General features: G+C 43.5%; 1 protein-coding gene across 1 annotated transcript in view; it reads left to right on the top strand.

Annotated features, from left to right (window-relative positions):
* LOC111951715 (protein FAM13A-like) overlaps positions 1-10,899 on the top strand; it is a 39,089-nt gene extending 28,190 nt beyond the window's left edge. The window contains exon 6 of the transcript XR_011474080.1: positions 10,550-10,899. The gene's annotated coding sequence lies outside the window, so the exon portion shown is untranslated. The remainder of the gene's footprint in view (positions 1-10,549) is intronic.
* Positions 10,900-13,162: the final 2,263 nt, after the last annotated feature.

Genomic DNA, 13,162 nt, shown 5'->3' with positions numbered 1-13,162 from the left:
TGACTGAGGGTCTGGGTAAGAGGTGTTGCTTTCTCTCTCTCTTTGACAGCCTCTGACCTACTTCCACCTGGGTTTCACAGCTTATAATGGTTTACCCTGAGCAGCATATCCAATTGCTAATTGCGCTCTGAGGCGAGTGGGCCATCCTTAGTGTGTGCGCATGCACACTGTGTGTTTATGTGTGACTGGGTTGAGGGGGCAGTACATCAGATGTACTCGGCTAGTTGGTTAGTTAGTTGGTTGGAATTGGTTGAGTGTCCTAAATATTCTCCTGTCTTTTCTGCTTCAGCATCACAGGAAAAAGTAATTGAGCTACAGTGCTTTGCGAGTAAAGAATGAATATTTACAGTGAATAAAACTTGTTTGGTTGCATGTTTAAAAATTGCAATGTTACACTGCATTCCTAAAAATGTATTTGTTAGTGTAATTACTATCCTATTTTTAGATTAGGCTAGATGACTGTTCTTGAAAAATGTTGTAGGATGCTTTTAAGACATTCTAGTAGCATTTCTACAATGCATACAGTATCAGTCAAAAGTTTGGACACACCTACTCATTCAAGGGTTTTTCTTTATTTTTACTTTTTTCTACATTGTAGAATAATAGTGAAGACATCAAAACTACGAAATAACACATATGGAATCATTTAGTAACCAAAAAAGTGTTAAACAAAACAAATATATTTTATCAAAAAGAAAGGAGGACCAAGGCACTCTTCATATAATTAATTAAAATGCCTTTATTAGTATGGCATGTTCAATAGAAACAAAGTTGTTTAAAAACCGACGCGTTTCGGCTGCATGGCCTTCGTCAGGGAGTACTTCGTCAGTACCAATTTACACCTTTTACCAAAGAGCACCTTCTATCTACCAAAATATACTATAGTGTACCTTAGTAGCGCTTCCCTTCCTCCTCTTTCTACAAATATATTTTATATTTGAGATTCTTCAAAGTAGCCACCCTTTGCCTTGATGATAGCTTTAAACACTCTTGGCATTCTCTCAACCAGCTTCATGAGGAATGCTTTTCCAACAGTCTTGAAGGAGTTCCCACATATGCTGAGCACTTGTTGGCTGCTTTTCCTTCACTCTGCGGTCCAACTCAGCCCAAACCATCTCAATTGGGTTGAGGTCAGGTGATTGTGGAGGTCAGGTCATCTGACGCAGCACCAGCATTCTCGTTCTTGGTCATATAGCCCTTACACAGCCTGGAGGTGTGTTTTGGGTCATTATCCTGTTGATAACAAATGATAGTCCCACTAAGTGCAAATCAGATGGGATAGCATATCGCTGCAGAATGCTGTGGTAACCATTCTGGTTGTGTGCCTTGAAATCTAAATAAATCACAGTGTCACCGGCAAAGCACCCCCACACCATTACACCACGTCCTCTATGCTTCACGGTGGGAACCACACATGCGGAGATCATCTGTTCACCTACTCTGCGTCTCACAAAGACACGGCGGTTGGGCCCAAAAATCTCACATTTGGACTCATCAGACCAAAGGATAGATTTCCACCGGTCTAATGTCCATTGCTTGTGTTTCTTYGCCCAAGCAGGTCTCTTCTTATTATTGGTGTCCTTTAGTAGTGTTCTTTGCAGCAATTCGACCATGAAGGCCTGATTCACACAGTCTCCTCTGAACAGTTGATGTTGAGATGTGTCTGTTACTTGAACTGTGTGAAGCATGTATTTGGGCTACAATCTGAGGTGCAGTTAACTCTAATTAATTTATCCTCTGCAGCAAAGGTAACTCTGGGTCTTTCTTTCCTGGTGCGGTCCACATGAGAGCCAGTTTCATCATAGCGCTTGATGGTTTTTGCGACTGCACTTGAAGAAACTTTCAAAGTTTTTGAAATGCTCCTGATTGACTGATCTTCATGTCTTAAAGTAATGATGGACTGTTGTTTCTCTTTGCTTATTTGAGCTGTTTTTGCCATAATATGGACTTGGTCTTTTACCAAATAGGGCTATCTTCTGTATACCACCCCTACCTTGTCACAACACAACCGATTGTCTGAAACACAGGAAAGAAATTCCACTTTTAACAAGTCACACCTGTTCATTGAAATGCATTCCAGGTGACTACCTCATGAAGCTGGTTGAGAGAATGCCAAGAGTGTGCAAAGCTCTCATCAAGGCAAAGGGTGGCTACTTTGAAGAATCTAAAATATATATGAGTAGGTGTGTCCAAACATTTGACTGGTACTGTATGTTTTGCTACTCAGTTGAGTTGAATGAGGTGAACTCAGTGTGAAGTTGCTGCTGCTAAATAAAATAAGTAGGGTATACCGGGGTTGGTTGTCACAATTTTAATTTCTCAGCACCAGTATATCTTACCAGGCTTTTTTCAGTATTAATAGAAAGACCAAGGTATTGGTTTGAAATAGGAACATTTTTATGCTCACATCTTATTCCAACATGGTGATTGGGCTGGGCGATATGGCCAAAATATTATATCACGGTATTTTTTAAAAAATTGGACGGTATGACGGTATTTGACGGTATTTTTAGTTTTTGAATAATAAAAGTTCTACATTTGCTTAATGAGTAGTGAGTGATCCTAGGGTGGCAACACATAAACTCAGCAAAAAAGGAAACGTCCCTTTTTCAGGACCCTGTCTTTCAAAGATAATTCCTAAAAATCCAAATAACTTCACAGATCTTCATTGTAAAGGGTTTAAACACTGTTTCCCATGCTTGTTCAATGAACCATAAACAATTTATGAACATGCACCCGTGGAAAGGTCGTTAAGACACTAACAGCTTACAGATGGTAGGCTTAGGACACTAAGAGACCTTTCTACTGACTCTGAGAAACACCAATAGAAAGATGCCCAGGGTCCCTGCTCATCTGCGTGAATGTGCCTTAGGCATGCTGCGAGGAGGCATGAGGATTGCAGATGTGGCCAGGGCAATAATTGCAATGTCCGTACTGTGAGACGCCTAAGACAGAGCTACAGGGAGACAGGACGGACAGCTGATTGTCCTCGCAGTGGCAGACCACGTGTAACAACACCTGCACAGGATCGGTACATCCGAACATCACACCTGCGGGACAGGAATAGGTGGCAACAACTGCCCGAGTTACACCAGGAACGCACAATCCCTTCATCAGTGCTCAGACTGTCCGCAATGGCTGAGAGAGGCTGGACTGAGGGCTTGTAGGCCTGTTGTAAGGCAGGTCCTTACCAGACATCACCGGCAACAACGTCGCCTATGGGCACAAACCCACCGTCGCTGGACGGACAGGACTGGCAAAAAGTGCTCTTCACTGACGAGTCACGGTTTTGTCTCACCAGGGTGATGGTCGGATTCGCGTTTATCGTTGAAGGAATGAGTGTTACACCGAGGCCTGTACTCTGGAGCGGGATCGATTTGGAGGTGGAGGGTCCCTCATGGTCTGGGGCGGTGTGTCACAGCATCATCGACTAAGCTTGTTGTCATTGCAGGCAATCTCAACGCTGTGTGTTACAGGAAGACATCCTCCTCCTCATGTGGTACCGTTCCTGCAGGCTCATCCTGACATGATCCTCCAGCATGACAATGCCACCAACCATACTGCTGTTCTGTGTGTGATTTCCTGCAAGACAGGATGTCAGTATTCTGCCATGGCCAGCGAAGAGCCCGGATCTCAATCCCATTGAGCACGTCTGGACATGTTGTATTGGAGGCCATTCCCCCAGAAATGTCCGGGAACTTGCAGGTGCCATGGTGGAAGAGAGGGGTAACATCTCACAGCAAGAACTGGTAAATCTGGTGCAGTCCATGAGGAGGAGATGCACTGCAGTACTTAATGCAGCTGGTGGCCACACAGATACTGGCTGTTACTTTTGATTTGACCCCCCCTTTGTTCAGGGACATATTATTCAATTTCTGTTAATCACGTCTGTGGAACTTGTTCAGTTATGTCTCAGTTGTTGAATCTGTTTATGTTCATACAAATATTTACAAATGTTAAGTTTGCTGAAAATAAATGCAGTTGACAGTGAGAGGATGTTTCTTTTTTTGCTGAGTTTACAAGTGATTTCAGTGAGTCTTTCTCCATTCTGACTTGTTATACTGTTCAATTCAACTTCAACCAAAACAAATTTCAGCACTTTTATAATTTCTGCATTTCCTGCACTCAATTGTAGTGGTGGAAAAAATACCCAATTGTCATACTTGAGTAAAAGTAAAGATGCGTTAATAGAAAATGACTCAAGTAAAAGTGAAAGTCACCCAGTAAAATACTACTTGAGTAAAAGTCTAAACGTTTTTGGTTTTAAATATACTTAAGTATCAAAAGTAAATGTAATTGATAAAATGTACTTAAGTATCAAAAGTAAAAGTATAAATAATTTCAAATTCCTTATATTAAGCAAACCAGATGGCACCATTGTCTTTAAATTTACGGTTGGCCAGGGGCACACTCCAACACTCAGACATAATTTACAAAGTATTTGTGTTTAGTGAGTCCTCCAGATCAGAGGCAGTAGATGGCCAGGGATGTTCTCTTGGCAAGTGCGTGAATTGGACCATTTTCCTGTCCTGCTAAGCATTCAAAATGTAACGAGTACTTTTAGGTGTCAGGGAAAATGTATGGAGTAAAAAGTACAYTATTTTCTTTAGGAATGTAGTGAAGTAAAAGTAAAAGTTGTCAAAAATAAAAAATAGTAAAGTACAGATACAAAAAAAATCGACTTAAGTAGTACTTGAAATTATTTTTACTTAAGTACTTTACACCACTGTTAAATTGAGATAATGTTCACACTGCCACGTGGGGCTGCAGGATATGGGCAAATAATCTAGGATGTATTTTTAACTAAACGTTGCAATTGCGATTTGACTTGCGAATTAGAGCAAAACTGTTGGAATCATGGAAATATAATGACTATTCAAATTATATAGTTCGAATATAATAGTGGACACTTTGAATACAGTGTTGTTTGAGATGACAACGAAATAAAATGCCAGGGAGGAGTTATTGTGACAGGGTAGGATCTAAAGTGTTGATACGTGTTTCCTAGGGGACCCTATAGGCTTTGGCTTCATTGCATGTTTTCTCTTAGCTACTTCATGTAGCTAACATATTCTTGCTTTGCATATTCCTCATTGATTTAGAAGTTGCTGTTGCACAAACAACATGCTGATTTAGATCTACACCATCACTGGTATTATCAGGCTGTATTAGCTAGCTACGTTTGCGCTTACTCAGTACATTTATTAGCTAGCTTTTAGCATTAGCGTCTCACAAGATGTATGGCAACTTGCTAAGAAAAGACAAACGAGCTGTTTGCTGGTGTAAGAATCACAAACTAATATAGAACACCAGTGGATATATATTAAGAAGCAAGGTGAAAACAGCATTGTTGTCATCAACATTGTTGCATGTGCTGCATTGACCACGCAGACTGAACGCAAGTGTCTCGTGGTTGAGGCTAGGTCTGTGTGGAAAGTGGCACGGAGACAAAGCGCGGAGAGAGATGACTCAAGTAGCGAAGTAAACTATCAAATTTGACATTACACAAGGCGTATCACATTTAACAAACCAAACATTCAAATACCGGTATAGAAGGTAAAGTAAAAACCCAAACCGGTCCCTGCATCAATACCGGTATATCATACAATACGGTATACTGCCCAACCCTACATGACGTTATAAGCCATCAAACACACTCGGTCCACTTGTGACAACCAGACCCATCGTGGGGCGGTTGGTTGTCAGTGTTTGCTAGTAGCTTTTTCCTGTTGTAATAGGAAATTAACAATATAGTATACAGTCTTAGAAATAGCCTTTCTTTGATATCAACATTCAGCATTTTATGCCTTGATAATAACATGACATGTTGAGCAAATTTGTCTGTGTGGGTATGTGACAGAAAAAGAGGAAATGAAGGGAGCTTTTTATAGCAGAAGCACAAAGGACCTTGGGATTTGTTGTATCCTAGCAGTGGCAGTGTCCCTGAACAATATGGTTACAATGGGTTTGATTGTGACAAGGGTATTTCCATGTAAAAGGCCCATGAGCACTAACATAGGAGCACATAACATTTGGTGTCAAATGAGCTAAGAGTCAAGACTATATTTTATTTACTAAGGCATACTAAGGCATTTTTCAACCATTTTCCYTCTTAAAAAAATAAGAATAAGCAATGGCTTTTGATTTCAGGTCAAATGGATGGAAACAGATGGAAAAGGGGTCRTAGAAAACAGTATAGTACAGTAGAGTAGAGTAAGTAGAGCACACTAGAGTAGAGTACAATATAATTGACTACTGAACTATACTGTACTGAACTCTACTCTACTGAACTATACTGTACTGTGTTGTGCTCTATGATGCTTTACTGTGCTCTACTGTGATGTCCATACCTGTGAAACATAGATGTCTATGATTGGTACAGACTTGGTGCAGGCTGCCAGTGTGTAGAATAATACCCAAACATGCAAAGGAGGATTCTAAATGTTTCTACCTTGTGTACCTTTTCAGGATGCATCACCATGAAGAGAATTACATTCGTAATTATGCATTTCTGTATAGTACAGATTAGGGACCCATGATGTCATTCTGTTACCATCATTCTTTTACCATGGAATTGCCCACAACCAACACAATTTTTTAAATAATGGAGTTGAATGTGACAACCAACTCCACATTCCATGAGACACCCATCCCCAATACCCTCAATGCTGATTAAGATGCTAGTTACCACGTGGCTTTAAATTATTTATTTTTATAACCTTTATTTAACCAGATAGGCCAGTTGGGAACAAGTTCTCATTTACAACTGCGACCTGGCCAAGATAAAGCAAAGCAGTGTGACACAGACAACAGAGTTACACATGGWATAAACAAACGTACAGTAAATAACACAATAGAAAAGTCTATATACAGTGTGTGCAAATGAGGTAAGATTAGGGAGGTAAGGCAATAAATAGGTCATAGTGGCGAAATAATTACAATTTAGCAATTAAATACTGGAGTGATAGATGTGCAGAAGATGAATGTGCAAGTAGAGATACTGGGGTGCAAAGGAGCAAAAATAAATAAATAACAATATGGACATGAGGTAGTTGGATGGGCTATTTACAGATGGGCTATGTACAGGTGCAGTGATCTGTAAGCTGATGCTTAAAGTTAGTAAGGGAGATATGAGTCTCCAGCTTCAGTGATTTTTGCAATTCGTTCCAGTCATTGGCAGCAGAGAACTGGAAGGAAAGGCGGCCAAACCAGGAATTGGCTTTGGGGGTGACCAGTGAAATATACCCGCTGGAGCGCGTGCTACGGATGGGTGCTGGTATGGTGAGCAGTGAGCTGAGATAAGGTGGGGCTTTACCTAGCAAAGACTTATAGATGATCTGGATTTGTGGGTGGGTTTGGCGACGAATATGAAGCGAGGGCCAGCCAACGAGAGCATACAGGTCGAAGTGGTGGGTAGTATATGGGGCTTTGGTGACAAAACGGATGGCACTGTGATAGACTGCATCCAATTTCCTGAGTAGAGTGTTAGAGGCTATTTTGTAAATTACATCGCCAAAGTCAAGGATCGGTAGGATAGTCAGTTTAAGAGGGTATGTTTGGCATGAGTGAAGGAGGCTTTGTTCCGAAATAGGAAGCCGATTCTAGATTTAATTTTGGATTGGAGATGCTTAATGTGAGTCTGGAAGGAGAGTTTACAGTCTAACCAGACACCTAGGTATTTGTAGTTATCTACATATTCTAAGTCAGAACCGTCCAGAGTAGTGATGCTGGACGGGCGGGCAGCGATCGGTTGAAGAGCATGCATTTAGTTTTACTTGCATTTAAGAGCAGTTGAAGGCCACGGAAGGAGTGTTGTATGGCATTGAAGCTCGTTTGGAGGTTAGCACAATGTCCAAAGAAGGGCCAGATGTATACAGAATGGTGTCGTCTGTGTAGAGGTGGATCAGGGAATCACCCGCAGCAAGAGTGACATCATTGATGTATACAGAGACAAGAGTCGGCCCGAGAATTGAACCCTGTGGCACCTCCATAGAGACTGCCAGAGGTCCGGGCAACAGGCCCTCCGATTTGACACACTGAAATCTGTCTGAGAAGTAGTTGGTGAACCAGGCGAGGCAGTCATTTGAGAAACCCAGGCTGTTGAGTCTGCCAATAAGAATGTGGTGATTGACAGAGTCGAAAGCCTTGGCCAGGTCGATGAATATGGCTGCACAGTATTGTCTTTTATCGGATATGATATCCGATAAGTGTGATAAGTGTGAGTGTGGCTGAGGTGCACCCATGATCAGCTCTGAAACCAGATTGCATAGCGGAGAAGGTACGGTGGGATTCGAAATGGTCGGTGATCTGTTTGTTAACTTGGCTTTCGAAGACCTTAGACAGGCCAGGGTAGGAATAGATGTAGGTCTGGGTCTAACAGTTTGGGTCTAGAGTGTCTCCCCCTTTGAAGAGGGGGATGACTGCGGCAGCTTTCCAATCTTTGGGGATCTCAGACGATACAAAAGAGAGGTTAAACAGGCTGGTAATAGGGGTTTCAACAATTGCGGCAGATAATTTTAGAAAGAGAGGGTCCAGATTGTCTAGCCCAGCTGATTTGTAGGGGTCCAGATTTTGCAGCTCTTTCAGAACATCAGCTATCTGGATTTGGGTGAAGGAGATATGGGGGAGGCTTGGGCAAGTTGCTGTGGGGGGTGCAGAGCTGTTGGCCGGTGTAGGGGTAGCCAGGTGGAAAGCATGGCCAGCTGTAGAAAAATGCTTATTGAAATTCTCAATTATCGTGGATTTATCGGTGGTGACAGTGTTTCCTAGCCTCAGTGCAGTGGGCAGCTAGGAGGAGGTGCTCTTATTCTCCATGGACTTTACAGTGTCCCAGAACTTTTTGGAGTTTGTGCTACAGGATGCAAATTTCTGTTTGAAAAAGCTAGCCTTTGCTTTCCTAACTGCCTGTGTATATTGGTTCCTAACTTCCCTGAAAAGTTGCATATCGCGGGGGCTATTCGATGCTAATGCAGTACGCCACAGGAAGTTTTTGTGCTGGTCAAGAGCAGTCAGGTCTGGAGTGAACTAAGGGCTATATCTGTTCCTGGTTCAACATTTTTGGAATGGGGCATGCTTATTTAAGATGGTGAGGAAAGCACTTTTGAAGAATAACCAGGCATCCTCTACTGACGMAATGAGGTCAATATCCTTCCATGATACCCGGGCCAGGTCGATTAGAAAGGCCTGCTCGCTGAAGTGTTTTAGGGAGCGTTTGACAGTGATGAGGGGTGGTCGTTTGACCGCAGACCCATTACGGACGCAGGCAATGAGACAGTGATCGCTGAGATCCTGGTTGAAGACAGCAAAGGTGTATTTAGAGGGCAGGTTGGTCAGGATGATATCTATGAGGGTGCCCGTGTTTACTAATTTGGGGTTGTTCCTGGTAGGTTCATTGATAATTTGTGTGAGATTGAGGGCATCTAGCTTAGATTGTAGGACGGCCGGGGTTTTAAGCATCTCCCAGTTTAGGTCACCTAACAGTACGAGCTCTGAAGAAGCTCTGAGATAGATGGGGGGCAATCAATTCACATATGGTGTCCAGGGCAGAGCTGGGGGCTGAAGGGTCTATAACAGGCGGCAACGGTGAGAGACTTGTATCTGGAAAGGTGGATTTTTAAAAGTAGAAGCTCAAATTGTTTGGGCACAGACATGGATAGTATGACAGAACTCTGCAGGCTATCTCTGCAGTAGATTGCAACTCTGCCCCCTTCTGGCAGTTCTATCTTGTCGGAAAATGTTATAGTTAGTGATGGAAATTTCTGGATTTTTGGTGGCCTTCTAAGCCAGGATTCAGACACGGCTAGGACATCCGGGTTGGCAGAGTGTGCTAAAGCAGTGAATAAAACACTGACCTAGGAACTCATGGATACTCCCTGATATTATTATTATTTTTACCTATGAAAACAGAAATTCTTCCTCACCTCAATGTTTTTTCATGCTGATGTGAATTCACCAGGTGGATGAGTTATTTCAAAGAATTCACACATTTTAACCTTACAATTAATTACAGAGCACCATTTAGATATAGAGTAATTGCACTGTGACAACCAACCCCGATCTCCCTATGCCTTGTCCGAACCAGAATGGCCCATAGGGGCAGGAGCCTATCTCGTGTTTCTGTAATGTGAGACAGCTTGGACACGAGGCTAGTTGCTGCTGCTAACCCTGTGCATAAGCGTTAGACCACTTTGGTTACGTTCTCAGACTACTGGCAGCACATGTATCTACCTTGGCAGATCAGTTGTGTTTTGTTTCGTTGAGAGCAGGGAGATAAATGACCAATTGGTCACCCAGAAGTAAGAAGACAGTTCTTGATTTTGTGAAAGTCAATTTTTACAAAGGCTTTGGTGTATGCTTAATTTAGCTAATTCAAGTAGATCTTCAGAATATTGTTGTCCATTTTTGAACTTGTTACTCAAATTTGCACAATGTATATTATTTTGGCTATTATTGGAGCAAAAGGGGACAATAATAAGCATTATGTCCTCCAGCTAAACACAAATATCACTCGTACCTTTAACATTGCACTTGTATGATCCCCTCTGTGTAGTCCTGAGACTTTGGACCTTGGCTCGCACCTTACCACCACACACAGCACCTGATCCCAGACCTGTTGGAGGATGTTGTGGATGGAGAGCCTGGCTGTGTTCTCACCTGCTCCACGTATCCTGGACCAGCTGGGGAGCCTAGCCAACAGGAGGAGGAGAATCCTGGACCAGCTGGGGAGCCTAGCCAACAGGAGGAGGAGAATCCTGGACCAGCTGAGGAGCCTAGCCAACAGGAGGAGGAAATCCTGGACCAGCTGAGGAGCCTAGCCAACAGGAGGAGGAGATCCTGGACCAGCTGAGGAGACTAGCCAACAGGAGGAGAGGATCCTGGACCAGCTGAGGAGCCTAGCCAACAGAAGGAGGAGAATCCTGGACCAGCTGGGGAGCCTAGCCAACAGAAGGAGGAGGATGCTGGACCAGCTGAGGAGCCTAGTCAACAGAAGGAGGAGAATCCTGGACCAGCTGGGGAGCCTAGCCAACATGAGGAGGAGAATCCTGGACCAGCTGAGGAGCCTAGCCAACAGGAGGAGGAGATCTTGGACCAGCTGAGGAGACTAGCCAACAGGAGGAGGAGGATCCTGGACCAGCTGAGGAGCCTAGCCAACAGGAGGAGGAGAATCCTGGACCAGCTGGGGAGCCTAGCCAACAGGAGGAGGGGGATCCTGGACCAGCTGAGGAGCCTAACCAACAGGAGGAGAATCCTGGACCAGCTGAGGAGCCTAGCCAACAGGAGGAGGAGAATCCTGGACCAGCTGGGGAGCCTAGCCAACATGAGAGGAGGATTTTGGACCAGCTGAGGAGCCTAACCAACAGGAGGAGAATCCTGGACCAGCTGAGGAGCCTAGCCAACAGGAGGAGGAGAATCCTGGACCAGCTGGGGAGCCTAGCCAACAGGAGAGGAGGAGAATCCTGGACCAGCTGGCGAGCCTAGCCAACATGAGGAGGAGAATCCTGGATGTCCCAGGGGAAGGTGGGTCTCTGTTGGCTGCTGGCCCGTCCTTCATACCTCCTGAGCTTTCCCCTCTCTGTCCCAGAGTCCCCGGGTGGGTTGAAGATGATGTCACTTAGTCACCCTCCCCCATATGACCCCTGCATCTGTTCACTTACTTTACATGCAGTTTATTAATGTATTAATGCTTCATTGTGATGTCCTTACTGAGAAGATCAAGGTGATCCACCTTAACCTGCATGCTCAAGTCTCAGGTCATTATGGTAAAGTATTGAGGAATGCACATCAACTTGGATATTCTTCCTGAGCAGGACAAGGTCACAAACAGGAGGAAGACCCAGCTACCTCCTCCAGCATAAAGGAGGAGAAGAGGACGAAGAGAAGGAGAGGGGCACAACCCCTTTAGCCGTCTGTGGACTCATGGACCACAGTAAAGAAGACTTTACCAGGTGTGTATAGAGCTCCCTCTCTCTCAATCTCCCCCCACACACTCCTCTCGCTCTCTCTGCTCTCTCTCTCTCACATCTCTTTCCTCAATAACAATGCAAAATGCATGGCAAGCGGTACCAGAGTGCCAATTCTAGGACAAAAAGGCTTCTCAACAGTTTTTACACCCAAGCCATAAGACTCCTGAACAGGTAATCAAATGGCTACCCGGACTATTTGCATTGTGTGCCCCCCCCAACCCCTCTTTTTACGCTGCTGCTACTCTCTGTTTATCATATATGTCATAGTCACTTTAACTATACATTCATGTACATAGTACCTCAATTGGGCCGACCAACCAGTGTCTGTATGTAGCCTCGCTACTTTTATAGCCTTGCTACTGTATATAGCCTGTCTTTTTACTGTTGTTTTATTTCTTTACTTACCTATTGTTCATCTAATACTTTTTTTGCACTATTGGTTAGAGCCTGTAAGTAAGCATTTTCACCGTAAGGCCTACACCTGTTGTATTCGGCGCACGTAACAAATAAACTTTGATTTGATTTGAAAACAAATGATTGGTGATTCACCCTCAGCTCAACACACTAAGTGTATGCATGTATTTACCACTCTATATTATTCAGTGATAGACTAGATGTTAACATCGTCACACATCCAGAGCTATTTCTAAACCACAGTGTTATTATGACGTGCAACACGGCTCCCTATTAAGCAGTCTATAGAAAGAAATAACTAGCTAATGAGCAGAAGTGCACATTCGCTGAGATATGTTTGGTGAAATATGAATTTGTCAGAATGGGTAAATTGCGGCAATAATTTATGCCAATATTCTCAGAGTACATAATGGTATGGTGTGTTTCATTTAATGAGTCTGTGTGTACAGTCTATTGATAAAGACATTGTCCGTATTGGGTTTTAGGATCATGACCCCTCCAGCTCTGAGCGCGTCAGTTGTGTGCAGTGAGCTGGCAGGCTCAGGACACCCAGAACCAAGACCAGCACAAAAACAGGTACAAGGCTTTTAGGGAAGATACACTTTTATTTTTGTCAACAGATATATTACTTTCATTGTAATATCAATCACATGCAAGGGCTGAGGGAGTGGCCAATACAGTAGAGGAAGTAGGAGTAAGTTATTTTGGTAATGATTTAGGGAATAAGGCATGTGTTCTCTCACTGCTGGCTGATTCACAGGCATCACCAAGCCTATCCCAACAAG

Source organism: Salvelinus sp. IW2-2015, linkage group LG25 (assembly GCF_002910315.2).
Source record: "Salvelinus sp. IW2-2015 linkage group LG25, ASM291031v2, whole genome shotgun sequence".
Lineage (NCBI taxonomy): Eukaryota > Metazoa > Chordata > Actinopteri > Salmoniformes > Salmonidae > Salvelinus > Salvelinus sp. IW2-2015.
This window is presented reverse-complemented; position numbering and strand designations above follow the sequence as displayed.